Consider the following 23,397-nt stretch of genomic DNA (forward strand, 5'->3'; position numbering starts at 1 on the left):
GTTTCTTAATTGAAATATTTATTTACACCTATCTATTATTTGTCTTCATCAATGGCATCAAAGACAGTAACATCGGAAGAACTGCCATAGAATACGCTAGAACCCACAGTATCATGGACAATTGTTAATGATCTGGTGGTGTTGTGTTAAATTTTCATCTATAAAATAAATGTTTTATATACAATTTTATTCATCAAGTAGATTTGCCACATTTTTCCATTATTAAGTTATGTATTGAGTTTTCTTTTCGTTGCAAAAGTATATAATACAAGACTGCTGGCGATGTTTTAAGAAATACGGCGATCCCGGTCATGTGACTAACAAAACGTCACAGAAGGGGCATTCTTCCCCAACTGATTTTCATAAGCCAGTCAATTATCTTTTAAGTCTTTTTGTACTTAGTATTCAATAATAAAATAATAGCACAAAAATTAGAATAGAACTTGACAATATGAAATCGTTAATCTTATCTATATACAAGAGGCAAAACATGACAAATTACAGTACACTGCAGCTGACTTCAAGACAATTGATTCAAGGGTTGTTGTTAATAAATAACTCTATCAGCCATGCTAATTCATCCGCAGCTCATTGCGCTGTTGCAACGTATTTGCCATTGCATTCAAATCTACCGCCAATTGTTTGTTTTAGGAAACTCGACACTCTTTTAATTCTTTTATAAACAAAGCAGGTCAAAATTGTTTGAGGTTGATAATTACCTTAAGTCAGATTATCTGAACAAAGCTGAGAAATTATTATGCATCTCTGGAAGGTAAGAAAAGAAGAGTTAATATCAACAATGAACGTGCTGTAATAACGGTTTAAACAATTACGAGGCACCGTATGTGACAAAAGCTGGTCGACTGAGAAATCAACAAAGTCTATTAGTAGATTAGCTCTTTAGCCCATATCTGGTTCCTTACAGTTCACCACTAAAATGACTTTGACATTTATTATTGTTCGATATCTTATAAACAGAGATATATTTGTCTCCCAAAAGTATTTCTGACGGTGTTTGTTTAATGCAAGCGGAAACAGATTGCAGCCACACATTGCGATGTTTGAACCCAAACTCTGATAATTTTTATTTTAACCCGTGTTCGAAAGTCCGTAAAGAGTGACCGATCCCAACAGTAGGACAACTTAGAAGAAAATTCGTCGAGACTATTTCGACGAATTCGCCCTTAGATGAAATAGGTCGGGTAAAACACATGCGACCAAAAGATTATAGCTTACGAATATAGATGGGCCTCTATGTTTCCTCTTTAAAGAGTTCTGACAATGGACCTTCTCTGATATTTTATCTCTGTGCGATAGAGTCCACCCACGAATGAAGTCCTGACGAATATCGTCGATAAGAACAACGATGGCTACCGGGTATAAACAACTATAACCTGTTGATAGATTCTATCAAATATGTGCACTATTCGAACCTTTGCAAAGAGGATTTTAATTATAATGCCGCTCGGATATGATTAAATAACAGCAGGAAAAAGTGGAAAAAATGACGTCGAACCAGTTGGCATGGCTTGGGCGGGGTTCAAACCGAAGACGTCCCTTATCCGAGGCGGACGCTCTAACCACTAAGGCCACTGTAACAGCTCTTTGTTTATTGCTAAACATCTTGATTTATAAAATGAATTGTGCTGTCGCGTTTATTTGTTGAAAAGAAATTGTACTGATATGCTCTTTCGCCTTCTGTCTATAGATCTAGGTGATGTTTTCCGTCACGTCTGTAAACCGTATCAGATCTTAAAATCCCCTACCTCTTCTATTATATGTGTGATATAAGACATATGATTTCTCCATGTCACCAGAAAGTCCTACAATGTAGTCTTGCTAATGCACATCTTCCAACTTGTCTCATAAGTGCCACATGCATCTCCTCTGAAGTACGTTTTACTTAGGTGCTGAAGAATCCTCACCATTATTATGACCTTAATAAACAGTGTTCAGACAAATTCAAGCAAGCTTAATTTTTTTAATATCTTGTCCTTTCTAGTCAAGTATTGTTTAATTGAGGAAAGAGAGAAATTCATTTATTGTTTGGTCAGTTCATGTTAAATTGTTTAAATCTGCCCTTTACCTATATTCAAAACGAGAGTCCATTGAAAGGATTAACAATCAATTTGGCCAAAAGGGTATCCAGGAATTTTAGACAAACCATTTCTTCCATTAACTTGTGTGTGCCGAAACCATCTCTGATATTATTCAGAGGATAATAAGATTTTAAAATTATGAGCATCCATTTAGAAGGAGTAGCAACAACAAGATTTTCAAGATAGATAGCACGGCAGCTACGTTGGTTGCACAATTGGCACCATCTTCATTTAGAATCAATAGGTATTATAAAGGTCTATTGTTGGAAAACCCCATGCTGATATAATTTCCATTTGGGATAGTAGAGACAATGAAATTTTAATGATATCGAAGGTCAACATGCCTTTTCACCTAGAAAAAACTAGACACCGAAGAATTCTTCTGATTAAAATTTCATATTCAAATGACTTTCCCTTTAAGATGAGTAGTAACAACTGATTCAGCTTGGATATCAGATCAGTACCAAATTTAATTTAGGATCAACAAAACATTACAAAATAAATCTTCTGGTAAAAAAACCCTTGATGATATGACTTTCATTTTGATGGAGTAACAATAACAACATTTTCTCGATGGCTGTAATCTAGGCCCTACTAGATATCAGGCCACTATTTGCATCAAAATCTAACTGGGTATCATAATAAGTCACCGGCAAAAGTGCAATGTCAGTATAAGTAGTGATAAAAAGGTTACAGATGGCCATTGTGGTGGCAATACTAGAGGCAGTGGCTTACTAAGGGGCTCCGATGGGGTTGGTCTGACTCTGGTGACAGCCATGAGTGTGATTCCATCGGGACTTAATGTCCTATGTTTCTTGTATAATGCAGTATAACCTGTTCACTGCACTTTTACTATCCTGCATCTTTCTTACTTCAAGTTTTCTTATGACAGTACTGTACTGTCTAATAATCTGCTTGCAAAGATTATATATTTTTCTCTGTGTTTAAATTTTAAAATTATTTATGGGGTGCCAAAGAAATGATCCGCCCTGGGTGCCAAATACTTTAGATATGCTTCAGACTGGAGGTCAAATTGGCACAAGTTTCAGTCATGACCAATTATACAACATAACTATTTTCGGAATGAAAACCCATGCCAACAAGATCATTAATTCAGGAGTAGTGACAACATTTTCAAAATGGCCAATCTGGTGGCCATATTGGATTTTTTGTGTTGCAGCATTTTCTTCTAGGACCAACTAGAAATCATAAGAAGATTAGTGATAATATTCCCGTTTTCATAATATGACCATTTCTTCTGGAGGAGTAATGATAGCAAGTTTCTCAAGATGACAACAATAACTGCCATATTGGATAGGTGGACAATACTTTATGACTTATTGTCCACAAAGTGTATACTGGAAATCTGATCAGCACATTTCTTATTTAGGACCATCTGGGCATATTAAGAAGTCTTTAAGCTAAAGCCCCAGGTTGACATGAATATCCGTTTCATAGGAGCAGAGATAATACAATTTTCATGATGGCTTCCATGCCTGCCATGATGGCGCTCTACAGTTTCGTATTTTGCATTGGGTTAGAATTTTAAAGAAAAATAATTTCCTGGCTTCCCTCACTGGTTATACTGGCTGTTTAATAACAGCCTTGTATATCTTAGGTATAATCGAAAGAACCTTTAATTCCCTTTATTTTGGTATATGATTGATGGGTGTAATATGGCTTATATAGTATACAGCTTGGCCTTACTCCAGATGTGCATCTTTCAAAAAAGTGCTAGCTCCACTTGGTCATTTTCACTTCCTGAACTTCAGAGGTAAATTGTATAAAAAAGAGCCGCTAACTTTCTTTTTACATTTTATATATTTGGTAATTCATTGCACTTTCGGAAACAGGTATTGTCTAGTGTGGCAAAATTAATTTTTCCCTATTTTAATAGCTGCTATGGATAGTGTACTTTAGACTAATTCAGGCTGAGTTTTTAGCACAAGGGAGCAGTCATTTTAGTTAACAATGTGCTTAGATCATGTACAATTACCAAAAGTACAATATCCAAAGAAATATCATCCACATTACATTAATGTAGCATAGTGGTATGCCAACATTATCTCCATTGTGCATGTTTTAAATGCAAACAACTTCACCTTACCAACGTCACTCTCTCAAAAGTACATAATAACTGGTGAGCGACCCCCATATTGGATGTCTGAGCAGCGCCATTTTCACGTAGTATGCTATACTGTGTTCTTCTTAGTTAAGCTGAATACGACTGAGGACAAAATAATAAAGATAAATATAATCTAAAGAATATTTATTCACACTACATAAATAAGCATTCCAAATTCTAATACAGTTGTTTATTATGATTGATATGGATTATTATTGATATGGATATAAAGTATGCATGGAATGGATTAATAAATATTATTTATCACATGCCTGCTGTGTAATCTACATTAATATAACCATATCATTATTTTATTAACTGAAAAATATGTAATAACACCTCACTACATCAAAAATGTGATAATGTTATGCACTTGCAGGAACCTGAAAGTATTTCAAAGTATTATTATACACTATTCTGAAGTTTAGTAAGGCAAGATTAGTAGTTCTCATTATTTACAAATACAATTTTAATCAAATGATATTTTTGAAACTCGTACAATAATTTAAATCTCTTGCTTGCAGAAGATCAAATTCTAAAATATATTTTGACTTGTCTAATAAATTTAATTTGAAATGAGCACTTTGTGTATCAGTAAACTTATGCTGAACACAGATTAAAACATTGTCCATATGTATTACAGGCATATGGATGTGTAGCTAGCTATATCATCATATATTACAGCCAAAATAAATTATAGCTGTAACAGCTAGTGATTCAGGTTATTATATATTACAGTCAAATTGATATATAGATATAACAGCTAGTGCTGTAGGTCATTATATATTACAGGCAGATGGTTGTATAAATATAACAGCCTGTGGTGTGGGTCATTATATATTACAGTAAAAGAGACCTGTAGCTATAACAGCTAGTGATGTACATCATACTATATATTACAGTCAATATACCTGTAGCTGTAACAGTGCTTTAGCTCATTATATATTACATACAGACGGATGTGTAACTATAACATTTAGTGATAAAGGCCATTATATATAACAGGTCGATGGGTAGCAACAACAGCTAGTACTGTATTTCATTGCAAAAAAAATGCCAAGCAGATAGATCTGTAGTTATAGGAGCTAGAAATATGGGGCATTCCATATTACATGCATGTAGACTATTGCCTTTATTAACAGTTTGATTAAAATATTGATTATCCCATGTCTGTTATGACCTTCCATCCATACATTCCAGCAACCGAACATCCGGGATATGTTCAAGAACTACATTATTAAAAGGATGGGAAATTTTGCAAGGCATCAAGCAAAGAAATACAAAGTGGGGTCATTTTTTACTGGGCTGGGTTTCTCCACTCCGATTTTGTCTGGTTTCCCCGCCAAGCTCTCTCACCTCCATTTTCGTCAACAATAAACAGTCTTTTGGCTGTTTCCTTTTTAGATTTTATTGTATTAGTACTTGGGAGGGCCTGACTCAGCAAGATACATATTGTATCTTAAAACCAAGCCAGACCAGATATTTTCAGGGTATTTTAGGTGGGGTATCCATCCACTCCTAGTGGCAACAAATGTTTCAAAACAACCTGTAAGGACTTTAATATTGACTAATATTCTTTGTCGTGGAAAGCAAATTTCGATTGGATATCAATTAAATCATTTTCAGAAAGTTCAAACAGCTGACTTTCAAATTTTTACCAATCAAATCTCTAGATGTTTGAATTAAAATATATGGCTTCGTAATATATATAATCAACAGAAGTAGTCGTAGATTGTCACATGATTTGGGCAAAGTTTGCAATTGAAATGCTTACTCTTTGGCATTTGTTATCAATATTTTTCACATGATCGACTTAAAAATGTTTGTTTAGCTTTCTTACTATCTCCACCCATTTAACCAAGGCAAATTAAATTTAAATCTTTGAATGAGTTACTTCAAAAGCGTCCCTCTCAGTACATTATTCACCTTTTCCTGGCCGATGATTTAAATTTGGTGGTGGATGCACCATGCATGTGGGTTATCATCATTGGTGGCTCAGTCTCGAGAGACCGGGCGAATAGCGCCATTGGAGTGTCGTCTGTCTCTGGGTGTTGGCATCTTCTGCTGTGGCTGTGCAGGCCTATGTGCGACTGACATTCCCTATTGCAGTTGGTGCAGACATACTGGGAAGTCTGAGTTACTAGGGTTGCTTCCGCTTTCTTCTTTCTCTCACGTTTGTCTGCCTCCAACTGGCCTCTCCTCGTCTTCGATAGGTGTGCGTTGAACCATCCTTAATAGGTGTGCGTTGAACCATCCTTAATAGGTGTGCGTTGAACCAGTCCTGGCTGGGCCGTTCCTTCTTGCCAAACATGGACATGGCTGTGTTGTAGATGGAACCATTCATTGCGTTCCACTTGGCTGTGGCATCGTGCTCTGGCAGGTCCTGGAGAGCCCGGTCCAGGGCGGACGCAAAAACCCCCACCTTAGAGGGGACCGACATCTGTGCAGTGTTTATGAGAGGGCGTCCTTTTGGTTTTGAGCAGTGTAGTGTGAGTGGTTGTATGCGCACCCTTCTGATCACGAGGGCGTGGTCGGAGTCGCAGTCTGCACTGTGATAGGTTCTGGTGGAGAGGACGCTGTTAAGGGCAGAACGCCTGGTGATGACAAAGTTGTGGCTTACACTTGAAGAATGTATTTGTGACGCACATGTCATGGTAGGTGCACAGCTTCAGCCGTCTCTGACCGTTTTCGATGGTCTTTCCAGTGCCATAATGTCCGAGGCAGGTAGGCCATGACTCATGGTCCGCACTTACTCTGGCATTAAAGTCACCGAGGAGGAATAGTGGTTTGTCTTTGGGACATCCTTTGACCTGTTCGTCCAGTTGCACATAGAACTGATCGTTTGTCTTCTGAAGACGTAAAGGTGGGGACTAATACACGGAGGATTTTGATAGCACCTGCAGCAGTGGTTAGGCGAATGAACAAGAAACGCTCAGTGCCCCCTGTGGGAGACTCAACAGAGGCCAGGAGGTTGTTTTTGATGGCAAAGCCCACTCCGTGCTGGCGGCGATCCTCATTTTCTCGACATTTCCAGAAGAATGTTTAGTTTTCCTCACTGAGGGAGCCGCTAGAGGCGAGCCTTGTTTCCTGGAGGGCAGCTATGCTGATATTTAGTCTGGTGAGTTCTCTATTGATGTTAGCCGTCTTCCTGGTGTTGTCCATCTCCCTGAGGTCGTCAGAGATGCCTGTGCACATGGTGCGTACGTTTCAGCTTGCGAATCGAAGGGCTGAAGTCTTCATTATTGGTTTCTGGTTTCTTTTGTCTGGTGTGGAATTACCGTCTACTTGTTATGCTGAGCAACACACTGAGCTCCAGACACCCATTGAAGCAGGCAGAAGATGGCGGGTCAACACCTTACTGATCGGGGGCTGCCCGGCTTGAGATGGGCGATAGTCGGCCAGTGGGACGCAATGCTCCTCCCACCGTCGAAGATAACCCGTGGCGCCCCTTCCCTTCAATCGGGTGGGACTTAAAACCCGTAAACTGCCAGCTTCCATGTTGTTTCCTTACTCAGTAGCGAGAGTGGAATGACATCTCCAGGGTGCAAGACTGAGCGTGGAGTATGGAGATCCTGGGCTGCCAAGACGTACAAAGGAATACTGAATAAAGATATGTGGCACTAGTTCGGATGCAGGAGCTGCCGAAAAGAAGTCATGTGACCCCCAGCCGCCTTAGAGGCTCCACTCCGGATTTTTTGTCTGGGCTTACGCCCGTAGCCTTTCCTTCACCCGACGATATCCACAAGGCAGCGGAGCCATCACCAATGAATGGGGCTTGGTAGATTTGGAATAAGAGTTTCCTTCTCCTAGACCAAGGGTGGGCAAACTATGGCCCGTGGGCCGCATGCGGCCTGCCAAGGGTTTTCATGCGGCCTAGGAACAAGTCATCATTCGCACTGACTCTGTTTATGTTACTCTGTTTATGAAATAAATGTGCTTCTTTTGAAGTTTAAGTTTAAGTTTTCAAATGTTAACATCATATTAACTCTGAAAATTAATAAGATGTTATTTTGAAAAACCTTTTGTTTTTGCTATTTCAAATATTAATTATTTTACTTAATGAACTATGCGGCCCACGACAGGGTGTAAATTTGTGTATGCGGCACTTGCACTGGAAAGTTTGCCCACCTCTGTCCTAGACGAACTGCCTGACAAGGCTAACGAGCTCCATCTGCCCGAGTTTAGAGTAAGGGATTTCCTTCTCTTAGACTGGATGCCTGCCAAGGTTAACGAGCCCAGTCTGCCCGCCCAGTTATACCACAGGTCACTCGGTCGCGTCACACAGCAGGCTCTGTGGAAACAGGGGGCCCCGCGTGAAGGTGCTGCTGTGGACACAATCGTATAGGAGAGGCCATATGCAAGTAACCTCCTGCCCAGCAGAGCCAGACACTGGTCCCGCGGAGATCACTACAACTGGAAAGGAGAGGCTGTGAGAGACGCTTCACTTTCCTTTGGCGAGCATGACGTCAGGCCCAGGCCTCGCACATATTTTGATATATGAATGATTCCTTTATTTATCTATTTAATGAAAACAAAGAAAATTTATAGTGAACAGATTCACTTTATTTCTTGATTCTTCCTTCGGAGCATAATTTCGCTACAAAACATGTCTTTGTGATGAAGATGCAGGGCATGGTTCAATGCACACCATGAATATATAAGAAACAAAGGTCAGAATACATAAATGATAATAATTATCAAGTGATGCTCAAGGGCATGACTTTATATAGAGCCAGTTCCCATGGGTATTGTTTGCAAATATAATTGGAAACATATACAATTTTGAAGGAGTCACAGACGCCTTTCGAAGTAAAATATCCTCTAAAATCACTAAGCCACAGCACTGCATATGAAGTTAAATACTGATAAATATTTAAATCAATAAGTTGTTGTTGTTGTTGTTCTAGGGTTTAACGCCATTTTTCAGCACAAGATAGGCTATACATGGCGGCCAGTATTAATGGTGGAGGAAGAACCCAGGAAAACCCAGGGAAGAACCACCGACCCACGAGAAGCTACTGGCAGGCTTTCCCACATACCCACGCTAGCCGAGCCTTGGACTCGAACCCACGCAGACAGAAGTGAAATGGCAGTGATCCGGAACGGTGAGCGCTTCAGACCACGCGGCCTCCTGAATCAATAAGAAAGCACACCACTTATTCAATATTTGTTCTAATACTAACTTTCTGAAAGGTATTATACTTTTTTATTTACAGAGTCTGGTGTGAGAAACATATATATATTCCAGCACCAGGAAACTGGAATAAGGAAGAATCACTTGTCCTCAAACAAGTGTATAGCGAGTATGAGCAGAAAATTAAATTGGGCAGCAACAATTCCGGAACAATTACGTCAAGCATGAAGGTCAATGCGTACAGTTTTAATGTTGATCAAGTTTCAGGGAGATGGAAGATGCTAATTAGATGCTAAAGAAATGAAAAGGAACAAAATAGCCAGAGAAAAAATAATTCTATACAAACATAAAGGGGAGATTGATAACATTTTTGGATAGCTCTTTAACAAGTTCAAGGTTTGTTGATGATGAGAAAACTCAGGAAAACAACAGCAACTACAGTGAAATGCCCAGATCTTAACAATAACAAGCTTAAATTTTACATTGATATGGCATCATGATGAATTTCACTGAACAGCAAAATACTAGACAGGCAGAAGAAGCAGAAAGAAGATAGAGGCTCCATAGGGAGAAATTCTGAGTCATCATGAGTCTTCTAAAAGTTGTTATGTACAACAAATGAAAGTCTCAGAAAAATGGATGTTCATTTTTTTGCAAGTTCTATCTTTCTAATATGTTGTTGGCTTTTTAATAGTTTCAAATAATTTTCATGGGTAATATTTGACATTTCAAAACTTTGAAAAATGCGTTTATTTTTCTTTGTATTGAAAACTGATAAATTCTTCCCTCAGGGTGCCTTTCAAAAGTATTTCATCCATCTGGTCAAGTAGATCTGAGTTAAAAATTGATCCATGATTCGTTTTTAAAAACCAATTTCATGTTCTTCATTTATTATTACTTTTTTTTCTTCAGAAATGTGGCATTTGTATGAAGATGGTATATTTGCAGAATGTGTCTTTTTGGATTGTGTACACTTGATTGCATGTTATGAGTGCAGTTAATGTCCTGTATACTTACGTTAGTTACTTGTAGATACTATTCATACTGGGTTTTTATTACCTGAATATGTACTGGTATTATTTGCAGCGTGTATGATTCTATAATAGGATGGAGAGAGTAGATATATTCATACTGCCTTTTTATTAACTGAATATGTATTGGTATTTTTTGCAGTGTATGATTCTATAATTGGATGGAGAGAGTAGATATATTCATACTGGGTTTTTATTACCTGAATATTAATGGTATTATTTGCAATGTGTATGATTCTATAATAGGATGGAGAGAGTAGATATATTCATACTGGGGTTTTATTACCTGAATATGTATTGGTATTTTTTGCAGTGTATGATTCTATAATTGGATGGAGAGAGTAGATATATTCATAATTGGTTTTTATTACCTGAATATATATTAGTATTATCTGCAGTGTGTGTGATTCTATAATAGGATGGAGAGAGTAGATATATTCATAATTGGTTTTTATTACCTGAATATATATTGGTATTATCTGCAGTGTATATGATTCTGTAATTGGATGGAGAGAGTAGATATATTCATACTGGGTTTTTATTACCTGAATATATATCGGTATTAACTGCAGTGTGTATGATTTTATAATAGGATTGAGAAAGGATAAAAAGGTTACTAACTATTTTCAATCAGCACTTTCAGACCAGCAGAAGTAAAATGCAGTGCAAAATAACCTGCTTTACATATTTCAAGATTTTTTTCAGGTTATTTTTATATTTTTGTTCGGCCAATGTGGGTATGTGAGAAAGCTTGCCAGTAGCTTCTCGAGGGTCGGTGGTTCTTTCCGGGGATTTCCCGGGTTCTTCCTCCACCATTAATACTGGCCGCCATGTGTAGCCTATCGTGTGCTGAAAAATGACGTTAAACCGTACAACAACAACAACAAAAATTTATATTTTTGTTTTGCTTGTGTCATTCAGAATATAAAATCGAGAAATGGTTAAAAATTTGACTTGTCATACAATGTTATTTATATAAAGTATATCATTCGTGTCTCACACATAAACAGATTATACTGGTTTTACATTATGACTTTCATAATACTATAAAACATGATTGAGAGCATTACCATGAAATACCATATTTTCCATACACATATTAATCGGTCATGTTGATAAAGACCTTTTCCAATTAGATTATCGGGTCTAAGAGACCATATTTTGCTGACAGAATGGGTGGTCTTTTCAAAACAGCTTATACTGTACTGTGGTCAGTGATGTCTTTGCAAGCATTTTTTATACCTTACTGTGGTCAGTGATGTCTTTGCAAGCATTTTTATCTTTGCCTCTACAGTCATGACCCATGACTATTATTGCATTACTCTTTTAGAGAAATGCTTTGAACATTGAAAGTAAATTATAGCAACCTTTCCTAGTCCCAGGCAATTTTTGACTAACATTAGAGTAAAACCATTGTGAGTTTCATTGCTAAATGAAGATGCATTAATTGTGTGGAGACAACATGTCTCAGAGACTCGCTATCCACTTACCTGAATGATGCCCTATTTCATTAATATTTATTCATGGTATGCGCGACATTGATTAACTATTTCAGTATTACAATAGGGTCCAAACATTTAATACAATGGGGTATGTGTGTTCTATGATTCTTTTGTAATATTCCAGCACACAAAAAGCTTGAAACAAAGTTATCTTGCTCTGATTTGCAGAAAGAAAGACATTATTAAAGATACCATTTTAGCTGGGGGGAAAAAAAGATTAATAGGTGGTAAAATACTGAAACGATATCCTCGTCAGACAGAATATCTGAACAACCATCCCACTCCAGGGAAAATAAAATGGCCAGCTCCTTACTGAACACTGAATACTAGTTGAGATGAGTCACAGTGACCTCTCCTCCCTATCTCTCTTTCTATGGGTTGCATAAAACATTTTTAACATGCACTGACAGATAAAACTACAATGCATTGGTCTTTAGAGTTTAGCAAATAACATAATCTTTAATAAATTTACTCTTTACAAATCTTATTAATATGATCAATAATTATTCAATTACAACAAATATAAATTTGTCTGTCACTCTGGACCAAGGCTATAATTGAAAAATTACAACTAAGTATAGGTAAAAATATATGTAACATTTTCAACTGTTTTTACTTCTAGCATTATTCTGTAACACAAAATATTAAAACCTAATGTGGGTTTATGTTCATTACTCAAATGCTGTAATCTTTACTACTTTCCTGTCTAAAAGAAATACACTGCTATGTGCACGAAAAAGATTTCTTATAATAATATTTCTTTCTAAGTCACCCTCAGCATCATTCTCCTGATTATCTACAACAAAACATGGGCATTAATTATCTGCCAAGTTTTCATCTTCCTGTAGAAGATCAGTCACTTAATCATGAGGCATCAGAAACACATTATGTTACACACAACATAACAGTATTATAATAATGTCAGTCTCTGCTAAAATTGCTTTAAGATGTTTGAGTCTTCTAAATGTACCACTGAGTAGTTTTTCAATCTTTATTGCAACTACCAGATAAACCTGAAAAATGATGTGTAGAAACCATATAAGCGTTGCACACAGCTTGCAACCATATGTAATAACATGCCTTCCTGTTCAGATATGTTTGTGTAAAATAATTGGGTACTCTTGATTTAGTATTGGTACTAAGCAGGGCACTCACAGTTCCCAGGACCCTTATGCTATTATGAGTACTAAGCAAGGCACCAATTATTCCCAGGAGGCTTATGCTAATATGAGTACTTAGCAGGGCACTCACAATTCCCAGGTAGCTTCTGCTAATGTGGGTACTAAGCAGGGCACTCACAGTTCTCAGGAAGCTTATGTTAATGTGGGTACTAAGCAGGGCACTCACAGTTCCCAGGAACCTTATGCTATTATGAGTACTAAGCATGGCACCAATTATTCCCAGGAAGCTTATGCTAATATGAGTACTTAGCAGGGCACTCACAATTCCCAGGTAGCTTATGCTAATGTGGGTACTAAGCAGGGCACTCACAATTCCCAGGAAGCTTATGTTAATGTGGGTACCATCCTGGGTACTTTGTATTCCCAGGAAGCTTATGCTAATTTGGATACTAAACAGGGAACCAACTCATTCCCAGGAAGCTGTTTATTTGCATAAACGTGTTGCCAATATCTTGCAAGTCCTCATCCTTTGGCCAAGCAAATAACATCTGAGATGATTTAAAACTGCATGCTTTGACTGCTTGAGACTTGTACAATATCACCGAAAACTAATGCTCAAACACGTCAAATATCTTCTTGAAGGTATCAACGCCCCCAGGATAACTTCATGTAACACACAATTGTTTTAAACTGAAGTGGGCTTCTTTCAACCAATTCTCTCAAAATTAAATTCAGGACAGTGTTGAAGATAGTTGACTTAGGCTTCAAAAGTTGGTCTGGACATGTTAAGCAGTCTGTGAAACTCATCATCCATATATGCAGGAATCACATTTTCATTCTACAAAACTCATCATCACTGTTTGCAGGAATCAGACTTTGAGCATAGCCAAATATTCTAGCTTCATACTGTAATAAAACAGTAAGATAAATAAATCAACAAACCTAGGACATCGCTTAACACTCATATAGGAGTTTGTGCGCATGAGAAAACTCTTGCAGAGCAGCAGATATAGTTTTTCCAGCTGACTGGATGAGCAATAATTCAATTCAACTGATATGACAAATGAACAGTAGCTTGATACAACATACCAGTAGATTTTTTCTTATAAATTTATGCCTAGTACGTTTTCTATAGTGCGTGTGATCATGGCCAGGGCCCATTATTCTGACAACATTTGACCACTTTGATCTACAATTTATAGGAGGAAATCTAGGCCTAGAAATACACAGTGATTGTTATCTATGCTTTTTCAAAACCTATGTCTGATTCTTTATAAACATGCAAACAAGGCCCCCAGTCAATGTTTCAACACCTGCGATCAAAAAATCATCGAAGAACCAATGGGTACCTATTTCCTGGAGTAATTTTCCTGTCACGTTACCTATGAAAGTAGCATTTCGAAGGTGAAATTAGGTACTGTGATAGTGTCAATATTATTTTCTTTATTCTTTTTCCAAACACAAATTTTAAAGGCACTATAAATCGTATAAATATAAAGTCTAATATTTTTTAAAAACTTTTACATATTTTTAAAAATGTGTGTTTGAAATAAATATAAACTGTAAAATCTAATGGTATCAAAAATAACCCCAGGTCTATGTTGATTATTCTTTCTGAAATGGTAAAGATATTGTTAAAGTTAAAAAATATGCTGTATAGTCATGTGTCAAATGCCTGGAAGGACAGTGACATGATATGGCATGTGCCACGTGCCTGGAAGGCCGATTACATGACATATCATGAGTCACATCCTTTGAATCCTGGTGACATGACATGTTATGTGTCATTTGCCTGGAAGGCCAGCGACCTGACATGATATGCATCAAGTGCCTGGAAACTCAGTGACTTGACATACTATGTGTCAAGTGCTTGGAAACCCAGTGACCTGACATGGTATGTGTCCAGTGCCTGGAAACCCAGTAACATGACATGGTATGTGCCTGGAATTCCAGTGACATGACATGTAAGTGTCAAGTACCTGGATGCCTGATGACATGACGTGTAAGTGTCAAGTGCCTTGGAAGTCCGACAACATGACATAGTATTTTGCCAAGTGTCTGGAGGCACAGTGACATTGCATGTTATGTCTTAAATGCCTGGAAGCCTGATGGCATGACATGGCATGTGTCAAGTGCCTTGGAAGTCCACTGACATGACAGATATATGCCGCTGCAGTGAAGTAAAGAATGTCTATTTTGAAATTCTAGTCTCATAACAAATTGTGAGGAATAAAATCACAAACAAATCATACCTTTAAAATGTTTCTATTTCCAAATAGAAACATTTTAAAGGTATGATTTGTTTGTGATTTTATTCCTCACAATCCTCCTAAAATCCTCCTCCAGGAGGATTTTATCAAACGATCTGACCAACGAAAATGTGAAACACAGAAAAGGACCACTACATAATATGTATATGCAATCAAGCTACATGAATATGCATGATGTGCCAAGTCTAACAGTCAAGCTACATGACTATGCATGCTGTGCTAAGTCTAACAGTCAAGCTACATGACTATGCATGATGTGCCAAGTCTAACAGTCAAGCTACATGACTATGCATGATGTGCCAAGTCTAACAGTCAAGCTACATGAATATGCTTGTTGTTGTTGTTGTGGGGTTTAACGCCATTTTTCAGCACACGATAGGCTATACATGGCGGCCAGTATTAATGGTGGAGGAAGAACCCGAGAAAACCCCGGAAAGAACCACCGACCCACGAGAAGCTACTGGCAAGTTTTCTCACATACCCACATTGGCTGAATCCTAGACTCGAACCGCCGCAGACAGAGGTGAGATGGCAGTGATCCGTAACGAAGAGCGCTTTAGACCACTCGGCCACTCGGGGCCCCCCATGAATATGCATGCTGTGCTAAGTCTAACAGTCAAGCTACATGACTATGCATGCTGTACTAAGTCTAACAGTCAAGCTACATGACTATGCATGCTGTGCTAAGTCTAACCATCAAGCTACACGACTACAATTACTACGCCTAGCTTAAACATCATGCTAGATGACTAGGAATGCTGTGCCAAGTCTAACCATCAAGCTACGTGACTATGATTACTACGCCCAGTCTACCCATCTAGCTACATGACGGTGCATGCTGTGCCAAGTCTAACCTTCAAGCTACATGACTATGATTACTACGCCTAGTTTACCCATCAAGCTAGATGACTACGATTATTATGCCTACCCATCAAGCTTGATGACTATGAATGATGTGCCAGGTCTAACCATCAAGCTACATGACTATGATTACTACGCCTAGTTTACCCATCAAGCTAGATGACTATGAATGCTGTGCCAAGTCTAACCATCAAGCTACTTGACTATGATTACTACGCCTAGTTTACCCATCAAGCTAGATGACTATGATTATTATGCCTACCCATCAAGCTAGATGACTATGAATGATGTGCCAAGTCTAACCATCAAGCTACATGACTACGATTACTACGCCAAGTTTACCCATCAGGCTAGATGACTATGCATACTGTGCCAAGTCTAAGCATAAAGCTACATGACTATGATTACGATGCCTAGTTTACCCATCAGGCTTGATGACTATGAATACTGTGCCAAGTCTAAGCATCAAGCTACATGACTATGATTACGATGCCTAATTTACCCATCAAGCTACATGACTATGCATGCTGTGCCAAGTCTAACCTTCAAGCTACATGACTATGATTACTACGCCTAGTTTACCCATCAAGCTAGATCACTATGATTATTATGCCTACCCATCAAGCTAGATGACTATGAATGATGTGCCCAGTCTAACCATCAAGCAACATGACTATGAATGATGTGCCAGGTCTAACCATCAAGCTATATGACTATGATTACGATGCCTAATTTACCCATCAAGCTACATGACTATGCATGCTGTGCCAAGTCTAACCTTCAAGCTACATGACTATGATTACTATGCCTAGTTTACCCATCAAGCCAGATGACTATGAATGATTTGCCAAGACTAACCATCAAGCTACATGGCTACGATTAGTATTCCTTGTTTACCCATTATTTGCATGCTGTGCCTAATTTAATGCAAATATCTTACTTATTGTCATGCCCCATGCTAACGAGGATCAGGTCAGATCACCTTTAAATGTGAGAGAGGTGATAAAATGTGTGAAGAATTTAAATTCTGAAGAACAAGTGCAAGATTGTTGGAAATAATAGATGGGGTTTTGAAATGGAAGATAAAGAAGAGCGATAAAAATGCTGAAAAAGAACTGGCATCTTGAATGAATTTATTATACCCATGAGTTCTCTTAAACTACACCAGTTTCATTTATTTATTAACTCATTCATTTATTTATATTTAAAATCCAATTTACAATACAGAAGTTGGTTAAAGACATTTTGTTTGTTAAGTACTAACTATTCTTTTCATGAATGTCTGTAACATGCGATAGAAACTGGAGTCGAGTCTGTGGGTATGCTATGGAAATGGTTTTATAAGGTCAGACATATTATTAGCCATTCTGTCTATCTATCTATCTATCTATCTATCTAAACCTATCACATGCTATAATATATTTGGAATTCTTTACTAATGCTACGTTAAAATTATAATATAGCAGAATTTGAAGCAAGAAAAATATTGCATTTGATTTTCATTTTCATCATAAATTATTCTTGTTATGACCATGTGCTGACATATTTATAATAGTTGGGTCAAAACATTTGTGTAAAGAGAAGGGGTAAAATCCAACATTATCTCGTCTGAATCAGCATGATTTTTGGCATGACAAGGAAAACCAAATACACGACTGACTATGTGCCAAAAGATTAAATTCTGGATTAACTAGACAGTTAGAACTGACAGACCTGATTTGATTAATTGCCCCCTCTGATCTAACTATAATAATGTCAAAAAAAGGGTATTTTATGAGGGAGATAGAGTACCCAGTGTTAAAGGCTACTAAAAGGCACTGGAAGGTTTTGTCACTCAAAATACAAAAACAAATTAACATGTATATCAATGTTCAATTAGAATTGCCTTGTGTTAACCTATAACAGTTTCTAACATTTGAAGAATGGAGAAATACAATTGAGGGAATATATAGTATTGGTCTTCTTTCACTACTTTCTTTCCTGAAGTTTTTATCTTCAAAAACAGTCATGTGCAGATGTGTACTATGATGACTTAATCTATTTTGAACCTCTCTAAATTTTCTAATTATTTCTTTTTTACAGAATAAGTGACACAGCTAGGAAACTTTTGTAACGAAATGTAATTGTCATATTAGTAGTGGTCTACAGAGATCAGCAAGATTGGGGTCGACTACTATAAAACCTTCATTTCCATAATTATTGATTGTAATTGATTTTGAAAAATGATATATATTACAAATAGTCAGGTTTCAAAAATACAATAAATTAAAAGGTGAAATATAGAATTAAAGTGTTATTTATAATATATCGGATAGATTAATACTGATATAATCCCTTATAATCCCCGGCGAAAAGATAAGCTATATGACGATGCATATTTTACTAAGTTTGCTGCAGTTATCTTTATTTTCTGTGTTCTCATGACTCACGCGACCGAGGTCAAGTTAGGGCATTTTTAAATATGGCAGCTGTAAGAAAACGTGTCTCTAGTTTAATTCTGAAGATTAAGACAAACGGGTCAAATTATAAAAACAAGGGGGTTGGGGTGCAAAATGTAAGATAAAGGTATAAAAGTGTCTTAAAATGAAAATGAATTGGTGTCTCTTATGAATTTATTGGATCCATGTGTTCTTGAATCTTTATTTTGTTTTTATTTATTCATCGGTTATTACGTTTATGTAAAATTAAAAAAAAAATTCATTTGCAAACAAGACCGCTCTGGTGGCCTAGTGGTTAGAGCGTCGGCCCCGAGGTCGTGGGTTCGAACCCCGGCCGAGTCATACCAAAGACTTCTAAAAATGGTACTAACAGCTTCCTCGCTAGGCACTGAGCACTAGGAGGTTAGTGTTAGGACTGGTCGGCCTGTTGTCAGCATAATGTGACTGGGTGGGACATCATGTTACAAGTCTGCGGCATGATGCCCCAGTGCTAGACATCACTATAAACTGCCACATTGCAGACATCGTAGCGATATGACTGGAAAATTGTTAAAGCTACGTTAACAATCTAAATCGCACACACGCAAACAAAGTTTTATAACACATCACAATGCATTCTTCTGACATTTGACAACACAGAAAAACTGTAATATCATAGCTATTTTCATACACAACTTTTATAAAAGATTGGAAGAACTTGTAGTTAGTTAAAAGGTATTAGGTTTGATTTCGTGATAACTATACGTTTCATTACAAGTCATAATGTATGCAAGGCATTGGGATTGAGCTATGCCAGTATGGGATGGAAATGGGTCTATAAGGCCAGGCTAACCTGTTTATCTAATTATATCTCTTGTTATAAAATAATTATAATTCTTTACCAACTTCAAGTATTATTTGTTAGGTTCGAATTGCAATATGGCTGAATTGTAAGATAAATATTGCAAATAGCTGATCTTCAACATAAACTAGTCTAGACCGGTGAGATGGTGGTTGGCTATCAATAAAGTATAATTCCCAAAATTATAGATTGTAAATGATTTAGGGATTTTGAAAAGCGACATATATAATTAATATAAATAAATGACCAATTAAAATGTGAAATATATAACACAATTGTTACTTATTAATGTACAGGATATATTAATACTGACAGCACCTTTATTCCCAGGGAAGATGATACACGTCATACACAGTGTGCTGATGTGTACTCCTGATACTGAGGGACAGGTCAGGGTACTTTAAACATGAGAAACATGATATGATGTGTATGGAATTTATTTCTGAAGAATAAATAATGAAAAGTTATAAAGAGAGCAAGATGGAAGAGAATTATCAATTATAAATGGTGTGTATGTGTGTTTGGGATTTGTAGTGTAGCTTTAACCATTTTTCAGTCATATTGCTTTGATGTCAGCGGTGTGATAGTCTATAGTGATGCCTAGCACTGGGGCATCATGCCGCCGCAGACATGTAGCATTATGTCCCACCCAGTCACATTATCCTGACAGTGACACCAGGCAGACCAGTCCTAACTAACCTCGATGTCAACCGAAAGCTTCCTAAACCCGTAGATACTTGAAATAATTCTTCCCTAGGCACATTATGACCACATAAGAGAAATCTCCAATTTCAGACTTGTATGGCTTTCTGTGGTTTCACGTTTACTTGAGTCATTATTAAGCTTTTCGAACACAAATACTAACATTTAGTGCCATGCACAACAGGACGCGACCCCACCATCTAAAACAACTAATTATTCCTATTTCAATTTACTAATTATGTATACCCACCAATATCCTGACCCCTTCCTCCACATAGTCCGTGATTTGTCTCTAGTCAGCTATATATAGCTGGCACCAAAGAACACTCTTATTTCTCTAACTGGGATAGAATAACACCAATGCATGCCCTGAAGGGCCTTTAATCTACAATAAGTAATATATAACCAGTTACTTATGGAACTGTGAATAAAGAATGAATACCAAATTGGATGTGAATAATGAATCAGTAACCAAATGAACGTAGAAATAATTTAATCGGGAAGAAGTAACTGGTTACTTATATCCTTATTCAATCGGTAACTGGTTACTTATTCCTTATTCAATCGGTAACTGGTTACTTATTCCTTATTCAGTCGGGAACAGGAAATGAGTAAACAACTTGATGTAAATAATCTGAATGCGCTTTGTGCGACGGCAGATCTGGGCCTGTAAAGTTTGCAGTTGGACTCGTCTTATAAGCGAGTATAAAAAACGATGCTAAATACGCATCTAATTGGTATCAAAGAACGGGATTGTTTGATTGATAATTTCATCGCTTCTATCTGAAAAAGAAGACAGTTTGGACCTGGATTTCAGTAATTATCTTACACGCTATCATTTTTTTTTTTTATTTTTTTTTTACCGGACCTAATTTATTCTTCATAACTTACATCACATCGCCAGCATAAACGATGTTACTGTTTGCCATGTACATTACCATCTTTACTGGAATTATAGGTGTTCACATTATTACACACGTCCTAGTGTTTCCAAAGTTATAAAATGCATCAAAGATAAACAAAGACATGCTGTGCTACATCTGGCAAAATACGTCGATGAAACATTAGATTTTTTAAAAATTCTTTATTAAAATTTATCAAATCTGTTATACTACAAATTCACAGAATGAATCATTTTCATTTAATATTCCATTCATTTAATACTCCATGCATCTAACACAGCATAGGAGTAGACATATACATACCATGTGTACAATTATTTGCTTTGTTTTAATATTTGTATTTCTTATTATAAATGAACGTGTTTTTAGGACGTCAGTCAGCTGTGGTAACTAGGTCCAGTAACTCTACAATGTTAGACAAAAAAGGACCTGACGCAACAAAAGAAAAGTCAGATGTACAAGTCTTACAAAGCTAGTAAACATTGGTTTGAAGGCTCAAAAACCGACGATATATAGCATACGTATATAGAGTCAGAACGATGATTTAGCTGATTGTAGATCGATTTTCATGGGTCATTTCAGGTCTTAATTTCTATCTCATTGCCTTGTTCCACGTATCCATCCTATTGTTGCTTGACAAGTAATGTTAGAACATCACGAGGAACGAAATAAACTGAACGTATTATTTCATCCAAAACTTGACATTTGTGAAATTGTAATGCTCAGGAAAAAGCAGCATGTTGTTGTTAAATTGTCAAAGGCGGATTGAACCTGCGTGATAATTCAGGTGGAACGTTATATATCTTAATAATTGATTCATCAAATCCTCCGTTGGTTATTTCCTTTCTGACTTATTAACCTATGGCTATCTACGGCTTTTATAACTGTTTAATGCATGTTTGTTTTGCCAGGTATGAATTAGCATACATGTATTGTGTGATTCGTTTGTAGCGAAGGCTGAAATACGGGTAGCGAGTTAGTAACTGCAACATACTCGTTGTGCTAGATGAAATGGAGTAGCTACCCAAATCTGGATAGTGTTGTGGTCAATTGGTAACATGTGTTGTGGTCAGTTGGTAACATGTCCATTAGTAGGTATCAACCAGTATACTCCACAAGCTAATCTTACCCAGAGTCGACAAGGTGGGGCTTTGAACAGGAGAAACCAAAACAAGAACAATTTTCCGCAAATAATATATGTACTGTATATATTCGCTTATAAGTCTAATCATCCTACCACATCCACCCCACCCCACCCCACCCATCAAATAAGCAAAGTTCCTGATTTGCTGTAGCATAATTGCGCCTGCAGCTCAGGGTCTATATTGTTTGTTCTACTGATTAATTATTAGCAAACTGCACAGATCCAAATATGCCGGTGCATTATGCGACTGCAGATCTGGGTCTGTACATTTTGGAGCTGAACTCGTCTTATAAGTGAGTACATACGATATTAAATGCGCATCTACTGAATATAAAAGAGAAAGGTGATTTGATAATGTTGATGTTTTATCAGAGCAATCGGTTCTGTCTGAAACAAAATGTTTAGACTCGCTTCCCTTGATTTCAGTAATTATCGTATTCACTCTAACTGGCAAAATATGTCGAGGAAGCATTCGATTAAAAAAAAAGGCTTTTTTAAGTTTATAAGTACAAACATATTGTATAAATCCACTTTCATATTTTTTAATTCATTTTCATATAATACTCCATGGATTTAAAACCGTATTGGAGTAGACATCCACATACCATGTGTACGATTAATTGCTTTGTTGTAATATTTGTATTTCTTATTCATAAATGAACAAGAAACTGTGTGGTTTAAGTCCAAATAAATTGAACTAATGAACTATACAAGGAATGCAAGACAATACATGCCTAGGTTTAAGTGACATGTTTTACAGGAGTCAGTCAATTGAGGTAACGGGGTAAACTAACTCTACAATGATAGACAAAACGACGTGACGCAACAAAAGAAAAGTCAAAACCTTTTATGTTGAATCACTAAAAGATGTAAAAATGTTGCAAAGCTAGTCAACATTGATCAAATGGCGCAAAATCCGACGGCATCATTGTTTGTAGATCGATTTTCATGGGTCATTTCAGGTCTTGGTTTCTATCTCATTGCCTTGTTCCGCGTATCCATCAAATTGTTGCTTGACAAGAAATATTACAACATCACGAGGAACAAATATTATTACATCATAAATATCAAATTAAATTCACTTGATATTTGTGAAATTTTAATGCGCAGAAAAAAGTTGCATGTTGTGAAACTGTCATAGGTGAATTGAACCTGCGTGATAATTCAGGTGGAACGTTACACTATGTTAATAATTAATTCATCAAATCCTCCGTTGGTTATTTCCAT

This window comes from Sinohyriopsis cumingii, chromosome 8 (assembly GCF_028554795.1).
Source record: "Sinohyriopsis cumingii isolate HCF-2022 chromosome 8, ASM2855479v2, whole genome shotgun sequence".
Lineage (NCBI taxonomy): Eukaryota > Metazoa > Mollusca > Bivalvia > Unionida > Unionidae > Sinohyriopsis > Sinohyriopsis cumingii.